We start from the raw sequence: 14,831 nt of genomic DNA on the forward strand, positions 1-14,831 counted from the left end.
AATGTGGTTTTGAAACTTTGTGTTTTAAAGAATAAGGTGGGTGATATGCTAATAAAGCATCTCTCACAATAAAGACCCAACCTTAGTTGGCTAGCGCCAGGGATTCAGCTTGTTCTCCAGCCTTGTTTGTCCCTTTTTAGTTGGGGACTTCAGCAGAGATTTATATCTTGAAAATGAAAAATGTTAGATCCCTGGGAACTCACTGAGTCCCAGTACCTCTCTAATGTTTGGGTTGTGTGTGTGTGTTTCACTGACTATAGGACTGACATTGGAGTGGGGTGCGTGCGTGTGCGTGTGTGTGTGTGTGTATGTGTGTGTATGTGTGTGTGTGTGTCTTCACTGGATGACTTGGAAGTGCTTAAACTTCAATTTCCAGAGGTTCTCACAGCCATGAAGAGCTGGAAAAAAATAAGCTTATCTAGAGACTGTCCTGTCCTCGAGTTGCAGGTAGGCTAAAATGGCTCCTTAAACTAGCATTTTCTAAAGAACATAAGCTTCAGCACTGCTTAGAAACAGGGCTTAGAATTTTTGTCCTTCTGGTTCTGTTTTGGTAAGCTGCACCAGTTTGCCTTGTAAGAAGTTTCACTGATAGGCAACTTGAACTCTGATTCTATCTGCATAATTAAATACCTGGATATGGGTAAATATTGCAAGAGAAGTAGTTAAAGGAAGGTGACCATGTAGTCAGGTGAGAGTTACGTTCTATAACGGTTATAGAACAGAGAAAAAAAATCAAATACCCCAAATGTTATATTCAAAAAGTAGTGTGACTGTCCAGTGGCAAAATGGGAAAAAAGCAAAAAGCAAATGAGTATAGCTAATTTTTTAACTTAAAACAATGACAGTGGAAGCCCATTCCTATTTCTTGATTTCCCTTTTATTCTTATACATATTTGTCCAGCAGTGTAAAATCAAAGAAAGATAATTCCATTGACTTGCCTATGCTATGTAAGCCAGGGGAACAAGATGGCTGTCCACTCTCCCCCAACACAGAATGTGCAGCACTGTTCTAGAGACTTCTTTAATATTCTGCCTATTCCTTTTTCTCTTCTAAATAAAGTTTATTAGCCAGTCTGGATTTTATGACTTCCAAACGCCTGGAAATGCTGACTTAGTTGAGAAAAGCCTTTGGTACATGAGCAGCGGTCACTTTTTATGTGGAGAAAGTACAGGCATCCATCAAAGGGCAGTGAATTAGGTAACATGAGAAGGCGCAGGACAGAGCCTGTCAGGACCTGGCCTGGTGACCCTTGGGTCTCTGCCACACCCAACAGTTTTCATGATTCTGAGACATCATTTACTTTTTATACTCTCATTATTTCTTGCCCATATAGTGTGTTCCGGAAGCTACTTGAAGTTTGATGATGACATCTCTTTGTTAGCTCATGAAATGTCTGCTCATGAAATGTTTTATTGCAATGTGTATTTCTCAGTTATGATTTGTAATATAGTAAGCATAGATTTAGACAACTCCCCAGATTTCTTACTTAAGAGTGTATTAAAAATACACTCATAATTTTTAAGAGTGTGAAAGGATCTTTTGAAGTATTTACTCAAGTTAGGAACTAGAAGTTAGGAGTAGGCTTAACTGAATGGTAGGAAGTGATGAGTGTTGTGACGAGTGTTAAGAGCAATAGAGGGGGAGGAGTTAGGTGACCATAAGTGACTAGTAGTCAGGAAGTCAGCAGGTATACCCCAGAGGCAGAGAAAATCAGGAACAGGAGAAGGACTTTTCTGGAAGCCCCTTGAGGGTAAGCTTTGTGTATAGCTAATGCTATACACAATTTATTTACAGCAGAATAGAGTAGGCCCTTGATAAGTGTTTGTGAGTGATTGAATTGGTAGTGATTGTTGAGTCAAACAAAAAATTGAGAACATATGAGATGAGATGTTTATCATAGGATTATGTGTAACAGAGGAACCTTAGACATACAAAAGAAAGAAATATTTAATGTATCACAATGTATCCCCACAGAAGTTAATGTTCTCAGGAATATTCAGTGACATTAGGAAATGGGAAATGAAGCCAAGTATGGCAGTACACACCTGTAATCTCAGCTGCAGGAGCAGAGAGAGACAGGAGAATCACAGTTTGAGGCCAGCCTGGTCAAAGTTAATAAGATGCTATCTAAAAACAAAATACATTCAAAGGGACTGGAGGTATGTAATCCACTAGGAAATAATCCAAGTCCAGTTTCAAGTCCAGGCTCAGAATTTTTTTTTTTTTAATTCCTTCTCTGCATGTGGAAAGCCTGTCTGAATGTCTGGAGGCAGCAGAAGCAAGTGGAGTTCCATGCAGGGCAGCCGGGAGCTGGCAGCCCAATCCTACCACAGTAAAGGAAAGTCACTTTAACTTAGTGGCAGTACCTGGAAATGTAAATAAAGAGCACAGTGAGATGTGCACACCCTCTAGTGTGGCTCTTAAATAGAAGGGCAGATGACAACAGGTGTATCCAGAATGTAATTAATGGATTTGTATGTAATATATATTATGCAAACAGTTTCACATATGTATGAGTATATGCATGTAATTATATTGACCCAATCATGGAACTAAATGGTCAGAGCTCAAAACTAGCCTTGCTCTTTTTTTAATACTTTGTTTTCTAGAGCCGTTTTAGGTTCACATCAAAATGGGAGTGCAAATATAATGATTTCTTGTACACGCCTTGGCCCGACATGTACACCAGAGTTGAGCATTTGCTATAATTAGGGAGCCTAATTTGTCACGCCATTATCACCCACAGCCTGTAGTTTACAGTAGTGCCTACTCTATGTGGTGTACATTCTGTGGGATTTGACAAATGTACAATGACAGCTATCCACCAGTGTAGCACCAGGCAGAGGAATTTCACTGTCCTAAAACCATTCTGTCACCTTCCTTAGTAATTCACTTGGTGTGTGCCAGCCCATAGTATCAGTTATTCTGTATTTAATTTGTGTAGATTTGCTTGCTGTTTGCAAAACTCATGTAATTTCCTTAGGTAAAATATGATTTACAATAGAATGATACCTACATTTAAATAGCAGCTGTTCAGGGAAGGCAAACAGTTACAAGTTGCTCTTTCTCTTCCTTTGCTGAGATAAATGGACAGTGTTGTCTAGAACACACCTGCTCCTTGCCAACACGTACTGATTTACATCGGCAAGGGAAACATCACCCATTTGAATTTGGCTTCAGATGTGTGGCTGGTGGGGTGGCTCAAGTCCTAGAGACCAGCCTAGTGCTCGGAAGTTCCAGAGTTCAAATGCAGCACAAGTTATATCCCTGTGGGAGAAATTTGGCAGGACAACTGTCCTGTTACTGAAGGAGGGAAATTCTTACTGTAAGTTAGTTCATGGCACGAATACAGCCCAATCGCCTACATCTGAAGAGGGTGTTTCTTTTGATACATGGGAATTCATGTGTGCATCATTCATCAATTTCTGTATTTATGAAGCACTTTCTACCTGTAAGGTGTGCTGGTAGACACTGGAGGTTTTGCCATCATTCTACAGGTGCCTGGAAGGTTTGTATTTGGCTTCTTGACCTCAGTCACGGAGGAGACAGTGCCAGCTGTGTGTGGTCCATTGAGATCAATAAACTGCTTATTAAAAAGTATAAGTTTTGTAAATATTTTTATAAGAAAATTTAAAAGAAAATGCTGGCTAACTTATTCAAACTAAGGAGAATATAGAAAATCCTGCCCATTCTTGCATCCAGTTCTAGTTAGGGATCCCTGAGGGATGTGTGTGTGCGTTGTAATGAAGATGTTTTTAGATGTGTGCTGTGAAATGTTTAATCTTTTTAAAAACGATACTGTTTACCCCTAAGAGTTAATTACTAACCCTGCATCTGCGTTGACCCCTGAGTCTAGACACACAGCTCTGCGATTCTGTGGGATTCTGCAAGGAGTAAAGATTCTTTTATATCTGGGTTTAAAAATCACGTTCTGCAGTGTTGATTTAGGGTCTTTGAAACTTCAGGATACGATGATGCTTTTGACATTTCAGAGAGGGGTGTTTATTGTCGGAAAGTGTAGAGAAGTGAAGGGAGGACAGGAGTCTGCCTTGGTGACCACCACCTAGGCCTCATGGCTGCAGCACTGTTTCTAATAGTTGAGATTAGTTCTGCAGCTACCATTGTGACTGTGAAAACTGCCCCACAGAAGTGGACGTCTCTGCTCTGAGCTATAGGACAGCAGTGTTTCAAACTGTCTGACTAGATACCCGTGTGTGTGCCGTAATACTGAGTTGTGTACATTATCAGACGTGCACAAAAGACTGGAAAATAGAGCACAGAAATAAATGTAAATGTACTTTCTAGAGTTTTCTTCCTCGCTCCTGTGCACGTCTTTCTGGGAGTGTGCTGTCCTGGTTTTTGCTGTTCTGTTGTCTGGGTGGCATGAGCTAGCTGCAAGGCCTTGGGCAGATGGCCTTGTTCAGCTTTGCTTCTGTGTGAAGTTGGGCCAGTTAACTTGTCCATGGAGCTGTTTTGGAGATGGGGTGCAACTGTTAGTGTAAAATGTCAGGCCCCTCCATTTGTGAGACTCTCTCCTTTTCTGTCTCACTTCTTTTGCTCGTTCATGTACCTATTTCCTTTTCTTCTGCCTCAGGACTTTGCTTACTGCCACTATGCATATAATACATTTTGATCATATTCATCTCTTCTTTTACTTCTTATTCTTCCTCCACCCCTTATTTTTGGTTTTGAGATAGGGGCTTGCTAACTTTGCCTGGGCTAGCCTTGGACTCATGATCCCCCTGCCTCCACCTCCTGAGTAGCTGGGATTACAGGTGTGTGCCCCCATGCCCAGCAGGAGCACAGGCCATGATGCTAACTAAGGGCTATCGAAGTAGCTCAGTGATTGAATGCTTGCTTAGCATGTACAAGGCCCTGGCTTTGTTCCCCAGCATTGCAAAATTAAAAAAAGTTAATGGTAACTAATCATGAGTTTACTTTCTTCCTCTAGCTTCCATGTTGGACTTTCAAACTGCAGAGTAAATATAGCAACCAATAAAAACGTAGTGGAGAATCAAGCTGTGTACCTTTGATCAAGGTTCACATGTTTGAATAGACCTCATGTCTTACAGTCAGTTCCCAGTAATGAGTTTAATTTCTCTTAGTCATTCAACAAAACTTTAAAGTAGTGTGAAGGGATGGGTGTCCCCAGGGTTTAGCCTTCTCCTCACACATGCGACAGTGTGCGATTTTGAAATACCCTGTTTAGCTGCGTTACTGTGGTACCCGCTACTTTTCTTTGTGGAGATCTGATTGGTGAGTGTGCACCAGTGATAAATGGCTGTCATGTGCTTTGTGATAGAGAGCAGCACCAAGAAAACTAGGGGTGTAAGATTGTTATGGGTGACCCAAATCACAAGCTCTGCTCTCCGAGGAGGCACCTGCTCCCAGCTAGGACCCAGCAGTACTTTGGAGAAAAGCTCACGTGCTTTTGGATGGCAAATTGTCCAGTTGTTTCTGCTCATTTCCTGTGCAGACTCAGGTCCAGCTTCCTGACACCACAGCAAACGCCAGCACAGTCTGCCCTGAGCTCAGTGAATGTGGGGCACAGGGTGGGGGTGGGGGAAGAGAATGTGCTCCTTCTCTGGGTGGCCGCATTCGCACGCACCTTTTATTAGGTCTTCAAAGGAGCACCATGGAGAGGTGGAGAGCTATGCCAGAGCCTTTGTGTGTGCGTGCTTGCATGCTGTGTGCCTGTGTGTGTGTGTGTGCGCGCGCGTGTTATCTTTGTACAATGTGTCTGTGTTTTGGGGAGTCTCTTGTGTGTTGTAAGTCTCTGTGTGTGGTGTGTGCATCTGTGTGGGTTGTGTGTATCTCTGTATTGTGTGTGTCTGTGTGGGTTGTGTGTGTATGTGTGTCTCTCTGTGTGGTGTGCGTATGCGTGTCTGTGTGTGTTTGTGTGTATGTCTGAAGGGTGTATTTTTGTGTGTGGTGTGTGTTGTATGGATGTGGGTGAGGTGTGTATGCATGTGTATCTGTGTGTATATGTCTCTGTGTGTGTTGTGTATTGTGTGTGGTGGTGTTTGTATATGTGTGTGTCTCTGTGTAGTAAGTGTATATATGTCTGTTTTGTGTATTTGTGTGAGTGTTTGTGGTGTGTGTATATATGTATGTCTGTGATGTATTTGTGTGAGTGGTGTGCTGTGTGTGTGTGGTGTGTATGTCTGCATGTTGTGTGAGCAAGTATGTAGTGAATGTATGGGTGTTTCTGGTGTGTATGTGCAGGTCTATATGTGTTTGTCTCTGTGGTGTGTACATGTCTGAGTGTGTTTGCATGTGGTGTGACATTACATTTCAAGCTGGCTGTGCGATGAATGGACTGAGATGTTTCATATTTAATTCACTCAGCATCACCTGGTTAGGCATGACTGGGTTATTCAGAAGTTTAATGTGTTCTTTCTGAATTTGCAGGGCTCACAATCTAGCAAAAATAATTTATAATCATTGTAAATATATAATATAGGGGTCTGAGCAGGGGGCTTCTTGTGAGATAATATAGTCAGGGATGCCTTCCTGAAAGAATGAGATTTACATTTTAGAATTAAATTTCAACCCAAGTGGCATTTATTGATTGTTTATAGTCTCTGCCCATTAATGGAGCAAACTTGGGGGCATGAGGAAAAACTGTTCTGATATGATTCTCTTTGTGTAGGTCAGGCAGAACCGTAGAAATGCTTTTTGACAATTGTTTTCCACAAGAAACCTGTTATGACTCTCTCTGTTAAAACTGGAATTTTGTTCTCTGTCTTGAGGCTATGGCTGTGGTATGTCTTCACACAATGAAAGTCAGCTGTGTTGGTAGCAGTTGTTTTAATGAGCTGACTGCTTAACTTTGCCGTTTGAGCTATAAAAAATAATCCGGTACCATCACCAAATTATAAGAGTATACAGAATTACAGAATTTATGGCTCAAGTAAACTCGTATGCCTATGGTGCGGAGGGTTGCTTTTGTCTCTTGCCAGATTTCAGTCTCACAGAGCAGGAACAGAACAGTGTGTAATCATTACTGTGTGTGGTGGAGCCTGCTCCTATTTCATATTGGGGTCTCTGCTGCTTTGTGTCATGTTTGTGTGGGGATGAAAGCAGAGAAGCGCAGGACTCCTTTACGTGGTGCTCTTTTCATCTGGCATCTGGGAGTTCAGGAGCTCTGTCTTCAGTCATTCCAGGTAGCATCAAAGCCTGTTCTGCTGGCAGGTTGGCCTGATAGCCCTTGAGAACACTTCTACTGCTGCTACCTGGAAAATGTTTCTGGCTCTTTCAAATCATTGTCTGAAAAATTTGCACCTACCATTGCTGGCCTGACTTTTAACAGCAAACTGACAGTCTGTAAACGAGTAATAATTTGCCTGTAAAGTTATTTTCCTCTGTATTCACATTTTCTTTTGCAAGCTCATAGTCACTACTTTTTAAAAGCTATGCAGATGGTCAGGAGAATCCAGAAAACAGTATGTTTCATTTTGCTTTCTTGTTTTTAGGGAGATCATGAGTAGAATCCAGCTGAAGTACAAGCTGCTGTTACTGTGCCCTCTCCTTCCTGTTTAGGATAAAACAATCTGTATTTATGACAAAAATTTCAGATTGTACTGAAAATTGTTAAGTTTTATGCTGCATTCAATACAGGCATGGTGGCTCATGCCTGTATTCTCAGCTATGTAGGAGATCAAATCAAGAAGATTGCTGTTGAGGTCAGTCTGGGCAAAAGTTATCGAGGCCTATCTCAACCAACTGGCTGCGTGTGATAGTCCACACCTGTAATCTCAGCTATAGGGGAGACAACAAGTAGGAGGGTCATGGTCCATATCTGCCTGGGACAAAAACACGAGACCCTATCTAAAACATGACCTAAGGCAAGAAGGGATGCAACTGGGGACATGGCTCAAGTGGCAGGGTGTTTGTCTAGCAAGTGTGAGGCCCTGAGTTCAACCCTCAATACAAGCAATAACTGAAAAAAAGAACCAGTATAACTTGTACTCATTTCTTTCATCCCTGTTTATTCATTTTTTTCTTTCACTGGTGTGTTCATGCATGTGTTCATTCAGAAAACATTGACTGAGCACCTGTGTGCCAGGTGTGTGTAGATGGTAAGATGCTGTGTAGAAAAAGGGAGCAGTGACCAGAGTGCTGGCTGGATGGAGCTGCTGTTCCACAGTGCTAGGGAGGGACTGGTGGACATTTGAACCGAAGCCTCGAATAGGAGGCAGATCGGCTGTTCTGACACCTTGGAGAATAGGCCAAGGTGGACAGAACATCAGGGGCAAAGGCCCTGAAATAGGGGTATTCTGGATGAGTTCCAGACACTTAAGCTGGAGCTAGTGAGTGTCCATGTAGGCAAGTGAGGTTGGCAAAGCGGTTGGGGTGGCAAGGTGGAAGGAAGCTTAAGGAGGGCCCTATGGGTGCTGGGAGGCTTTGGCTGTTACTGTTAGGGAGCCAGAGCCGGTGGAGGGCAGTGACCTGACTTCTGTGTCCCAGGCTCGCTCCACCTGCTGGGTGGAGAATGGACAGTTGGGGTGACAGTTGGGGCAGTGACGGAACTGGAGGCTGTTGTTACAGCTAGGAGATAGACAGTGATGATTTGGTCAAGTTTATGAGTGTCTAGGAGATCAGATGCTAGCTATGTTTTAAAGGAAAAATCTGCAGTTTTAAAAAAATCACTGTGGACATGAAGCATAAGAGGCAATTGTGGTTTTTAACCCAGTCAGTGGTTGGGTGAAGTTGAGCACGCTATATGCTGGACACTATTCTGTGACTTTGCCGAGATTGCCCTGCTCCTCAATCTGCTGTGGAATTCAAAAGACTTGTTTTTTACTTAAAGAAAAACCTGAGAAATACATTCAACGAAACACATAAATGTTACATGTAAATTTAAGGATATCAAGGGTAAACTTGAGAAGTTTATGTGTGTGTGTCTCTGTGTGTGCCTCTGAGCGTGTGCGCTCATATTCATGTAGCCACCACCTTTTTTCAGAGGGAGAGAGAACATTTCCAGCCCCAGAGGTTGGGTGGTTCAGCCTCTCCATTATTCTCCCTCTTACCCCATCCTCCTCCTTAGAATGACTTTGACAGGACTCATATGTGTATAGAAAGCATCTCAACAATCTTCACCCTCCTCTGTCCTTTTCATTTACTCCCCTCCCATATCGCCCTCCCCTCAGTATGACCCATTCTACATTCCTGTCTTTCATCATTTAGGTGCCTGTCCTAAATCAGTGTGTGGATATACCTATTTTGTTTAGAACAATTTATTAACCATTCTCCGATAGGTGGGCATTAGGTTGTGTCAGGTTTGGGACTACAGTGAACATCACCGGCAGATGCTTTGTGTGTCTTTTGGTCCCTCTGGTGAATACACAGAAGGAGAGTTGCTCACTCACCTTTCCTTTATCTTTCTTTGCTTGGGTGTCTGGCACGCCCTTGTCAGCCACAGGGGTGGGGGGGGGCGGAGCAGAGAAATGTCCTTCTTGCAGGCCTGCTTCCATTCTTCTTCACTGCCTGTGTTCACGTTTAGGGCTGAATTTCCTCTACGGCGTCTTTTTAGACACCCTCTCAATCTTTACATGTTTCCTCTTCAGCTGCTTAACAAAGCAGAGTTTAGCTTGTGCCTATCTGCAGCTCACTGTTTGTACAGTTACCTGCCCCAGCGCCCAAGGTGGCTTACAATGGCATGTTCCTTTACAGGAGTGGTAGTAGTGGTTTTTAAGGGACCTAGATCCCACTAAAAATCTGATAAAAGCTATGTACCCTCCCACAGAAAAATGTACTTACAAATGCACACACAGTTCTCTTTCACTTTCAGAGGACTGTGGACCTCCATGAATTTCTTCCTCAACGAGCCCATGGTTTCAAGATTAAGAATCCTTCTCCTCTACTTTGATTTTTTTCCAAATCCATCTCCTTTCACTTGTTAATACCTTCTGTCCTAAGCTGTCACTGTCAGTTGATATACCCACACAGAAGGACTTACGTCTGCACAGACATGATTAAGCTGGCTGATAGAAAATTTCAGTTAAAGGAATAAGGTCAAGAGTTCTGTTGTAATACATGGTCACTGTGGGTAATAACAATGCACTGTGCACGTGAACATTTCTAAGAGAGTAGGTTTTGCGTACTCTCATCACACAAGAAATGCATGAGGTAATGGGAGTTAAGTAGCTTGATTCGGCCACTCCACATTGAACACGTATTGAGTGTTCTGTATGTGTCTATGCAGAGTGCTGCATAGACAGCTCTGATTCTTACTTACCAATTAGAAACAAGCAAAGCAAACCTGTCTGCCGTAGAGGTCCTCCCTTGTACCGATCTGGCAAAGGAGGTTAGAATTACTGGACTTAGAAATTGCTGTGGAGTCTTCGTTCTTTCACTTCCACCAGCATGTGAGAACTTAAAGCTATAATTCCAGTGCTCTCGTTAAACTTAACTGGAAATTAGCATGAACATCTTGCTGTTGGGCTGGGCCATCCCAGGCTGAGAGGCACTGCCTTGGGGACAGCTGGCATCAAGAGGGCTGCCGGAGCTGCATGTTCGCACCTTCCTCAGCTGAGCTCCTCCTCACACCTGTGACTAAATGAACAGGTGGGCGCCACTCAATTGCAGAGGTCCATGGAAAAGGACAGGTGTGGAATATACATTAGTAGGTAGCTAAATAAACTCACTGTCATCTGTGGTGTCTTTCCTGTAAGGCAGGGTGAGAAATGGCAGTGTTAGGGTGTGCATCTTTTGAAATACTAATGAATAGGGCTTCATCCAGGAGGAGTGTACCTCAACACAAGCTGGAATATGTATTCCATAATACGTTCAACTTTTCCTGGAAAAATGAAAAGTTTTTGTGTAGAAATTTTCTTTAAGACTTTTATAAAAGTAATAAAATGTACAAAGTGCAAATCATTTTCCCTTCTTTGCAAGGCCTATTTCCGTTCCTCAGGGATACCAACTGCTGCTCACAGTCTTTCTTCTCAGGTTTAAATCAAGCCCATGAAGTGGTATGTATCTGCGTTTGTTTTTGTAGCAGTGGGATCCGCGATTCAGTGATGGGCAGTGTTTCCCAGACATCCTTGTGTGAAGTGTTGACATACCTTCCTCTTTTCCTGTCTTTTTAGAATGCTCATTTCCCTTTATCTGTGGCATTGGCAGTTTAACTCTCAGAGATGGCCTCTACGTGTGTTTTGAAGTGTTTGCTGTGTTTCACTGTAGTGTGGTCATTACTCTTGATGCTGGGGTCAAGTGGTCATTGTTGCTGTGGGGCTCTCTTCATATCTTTTTGAGCCTGCATGCTTTGCCCATGACCTCCGTTTCAGAAGTAACAGATGCCAGGCTGCTCTCTTCTCCAAATTAAACAGTGGATTAAGTCTCAATTTTATTTTGTGTTATGTTTAGGAAAATTTATCTCACTAGGTTTAGCCAGATTTACCTGCTGCACCCCTGGGTGTGTCTTATCAGTTGTTCTTCACATATTTTTGAGAGCTGCGTGTGTAGGGAAGTCAGCTAGGACCTGTGTTGTAGCAAACAAGTCCAGTGTTCCCTTGTCTGAATACCAAGCAACCACAACCCAATCAACTAAAGCAAATCCTTACTATGCCTTTAAAGGTTATCTTTTATCTTGGCAATATTTATGAGAAGCCACTGGTTCATAGGAAGATCAGCAGTGAGGGCTGAATACAAATATGGCTATTACGTTTTTTGGTTTTATTGAACAGTAGCTTATGTACCATACAGTTCACTCATTTTAAGTGTGTAGTTTATCAAGCTTTGGTAAATGGATACTGTGGTACAGGAAATATTACAATCACCTTTCCACCAATCTAGAAGCTTCCACAGTCCCCTTTGGTAGTCAGTCCTTGTTTCCCTACCCCAGTGCCAGTACCATTGACTTTCTTTTGGACATAACAGTTCTGCCTTTTGGTGAGTTTCATCTTACATGAAGTCTTTGGGATCTGTTTTTTTTTTTTTCATTCAGTGTGACTTCTTTCTCTCTTTTTATCAGCATAAATTAGTTGTGTGTGTGTGTGGGGGGGGCAGGTTGTGACATTTACATATGTGCTTACAATGTATTTTAGATTCACCCCTCCATCATTCTTCCTCATGGAGAACAATTTTTACAGGTTTCATGGTTCTATTTTCTTTCTTTTTTCTTTTTTTTGTGGTATTGGAGTTTGAACTTTATACTTCATGCTTGCTAGGCAGGCGCTCTACTACTTGAGCCATTCCACCAACCCTGTTACAGGTATTTTTCTTGGTATGGTCTTGAACTATTTGCCCTGAAGCTGGATTTGAAATGTGATCCTCCTGATCTCTACTTCTTGAGTAGCTAGAATTACAGACAGGAGTCACCAGCATCCAGCTCATTGCTCTATCTCCATACACATATACAAACTACATTGGCCATATTTACCATCCTTCACCCTGTTTGTCCCTCTCCCCTTCCCACTGGCATCCAGCCCCAGGCAGTGCCTGTTTTACTTTTGTGTCCTTCATTTTTTAAAGTGTATATTGATCAAGGGGTTTACCTTGGTATTTCACACATGTATATATTATGCTTTAATCAGATTAATCCCCTCTATTCCTTACTTCTCTATTCAACAGCTTTCAGTGCATTTTATAGGCTATTCATTTCAGCATTACTCACTCTCTCATTCTGTTTTCCTCTTTCTGAGACCCAGTGGTGCACTGGTGTGTGTATATATATATATATATATATATATCAGTCATTTCTTCATTTTCATCAGTTCTGTGGATATACTACTACACGTGAAATGGAACTTGGTTGTTTCCATTTTTACTTTTGGCTACAATGAATAAAGCTGATCAACATTTTTTACAAGGCTTTGTGTGGACAGATGTTTTAATTCTCTTGGGTAGATACCTTGGAATGGGATTACTGGGTAATGTGTTGTTTAACTTTTCAAAAAACTGCCAAGATGTTTTTCAAAGAAGCATTTTGTGTTCATACCACAAATGTATGATGTTTCTCTCATTTCACATCCCTGCCAATGCATGGCTTTATCATTCTTTCTCATTTTAGCCCTTCTGTTGGGTGTGTAAAGGCATTTAATCATGGTGTTAGTTCTATCCAATGACAGTAACACTGAGAATCTTTTTATGTGCTTGTTGAACTTCCATGTGTCATTGTTTGTAGAATGGCTGTTCAACTCTTACTCGACTGAATGTCTTCTTTTATTGAGTCGAAATTCCACTATATATATATTCTGGTCCTCTATTAGGTACATGTTTGCTTTGAAACTTAATTTTAAATTGAATTTTTTGTTTGTTTGTTTTATGGTACTGGTCTCACACATGCTAAGTAGTTGCTTTACCTTCTGAACCTGTATCTAGCCCTGTTGTTTTGAGGTTTGTTTTTGGGACAAGATCTCGCTGCTTACTTTACCCAGGCTGGACTTGAACTCATGATCCTCCTGTTTTGAATATCTGGGATTACAGGCCTGTGCTACCAGGGCCAGCTATAAATTGAGTACAAACCAGCTCATGTATGGTTGGTTTTATTTGAAATACAAAAAACATAACCTTGCCCAAAGAAAACAATAGTACATTCTTTAGAAAACATTTATGATCATGAAAAGGAGAGAAAGAAAAGTAAGGAGGAAGTTCAGACAACTAATAATGGAAATACTGGAGATAGAGCTAAAGATTATTAAAAACAAAAAAGAAAATGATTAGAAAAAAAAAAGAGAACCACAAAGAGGTGTTTAATGAGAAACAGAGAACTTAAGAAATTGTGGAAAAGAACAGTAAGCAAATTTAAAGTTATGGAGAAAAAAAACCAGGTATGAAAGAAGACAAGAATCAGGGAGTAGAAAATCCTCAGCCACTCTGTCAGATGCCCTCTCCTCAGGGCCCACTGTGCATGCTTAGCCCTCTTCTCCAACACTCCCTTCTTTTTTTTTTTTTAATTTTTATTTTATTATTCATATGTGCATACAATGCTTGGGTCATTTCTCCCCCCTGCCCCCACCCCCTCCCTTACCACCCACTTCGCCCCCTCCCTCTCCCCCCCCACCCCCTCAATACCCGGCAGAAACTATTTTGCCCTTATCTCTAATTTTGTTGTAGAGAGAGTATAAGCAATAATAGGAAGGAACAAGGGGTTTTGCTAGTTGAGATAAGGATAGCTATACAGGGAGTTGACTCACATTGATTTCCTGTGCATGTGTGTTACCTTCTAGGTTAATTCTTTTTGATCTAACCTTTTCTCTAGCTCCTGGTTCCCTTCTCCTATTGGCCTCAGTTGCTTTTAAGGTATCTGCTTTAGTTTCTCTGCATTGAGGGCAACAAATGCTAGCTAATTTTTTTAGGTGTCTTACCTATCCTCACACCTCCCTTGTGTGCTCTCGTTTTTATCATGTGCTCAAAGTCCAATCCCCTTGTTGTGTTTGCCCTTGATCTAATGTCTGCATAGGAGGGAGAACATATGATTTTTGGTCTTTTGGGCCAGGCTAACCTCACTCAGAATGATGTTCTCCAATTCCATCCATTTTCTAGCGAATGATAACATTTCGTTCTTCTTCATGGCTGCATAAAATTCCATTGTGTATAGATACCACATTTTCTTGATCAATTCGTCAGTAGTGGGGGATCTTGGCTGTTTCCATAACTTGACTATTATGAATAGTGCTGCAATAAACATGGGTGTGCAGGTGCCTCTGGAGTAACCTGTGTCACAGTCTTTTGGGTATATCCCCAAGAGCCACACTCCCTTCTTCAACATGTTACTGATCCACCTTCCAAACACACAGATCAGCAGGGTTGTGTCCTTTCCATCTTTACTGTGTAGAAACACAGACTCTGAGTATTGTTTAGCTTTGAGTTCCAGCTCTGTTAC

At 41.8% G+C, this 14,831-nt stretch overlaps 1 protein-coding gene across 6 annotated transcripts in view; it reads left to right on the forward strand.

Moving 5' to 3' along the window:
• The window catches only part of Itpr2 (inositol 1,4,5-trisphosphate receptor type 2), an 842,075-nt gene that overhangs the window by 36,813 nt on the left and 790,431 nt on the right, over positions 1 to 14,831 (forward strand). The window contains exon 1 of one of the 6 annotated variants that reach the window (XM_074075819.1): positions 1,384 to 5,257. The exons of the other annotated variants lie outside the window; for them this stretch is intronic. The gene's annotated coding sequence lies outside the window, so the exon portion shown is untranslated. Of the gene's footprint in view, positions 1 to 1,383; positions 5,258 to 14,831 lie in introns of those variants that run through there. 6 annotated transcript variants of the gene reach the window in all.

The sequence above is a fragment of the Castor canadensis genome, chromosome 6, assembly GCF_047511655.1.
Source record: "Castor canadensis chromosome 6, mCasCan1.hap1v2, whole genome shotgun sequence".
Taxonomy (NCBI): domain Eukaryota; kingdom Metazoa; phylum Chordata; class Mammalia; order Rodentia; family Castoridae; genus Castor; species Castor canadensis.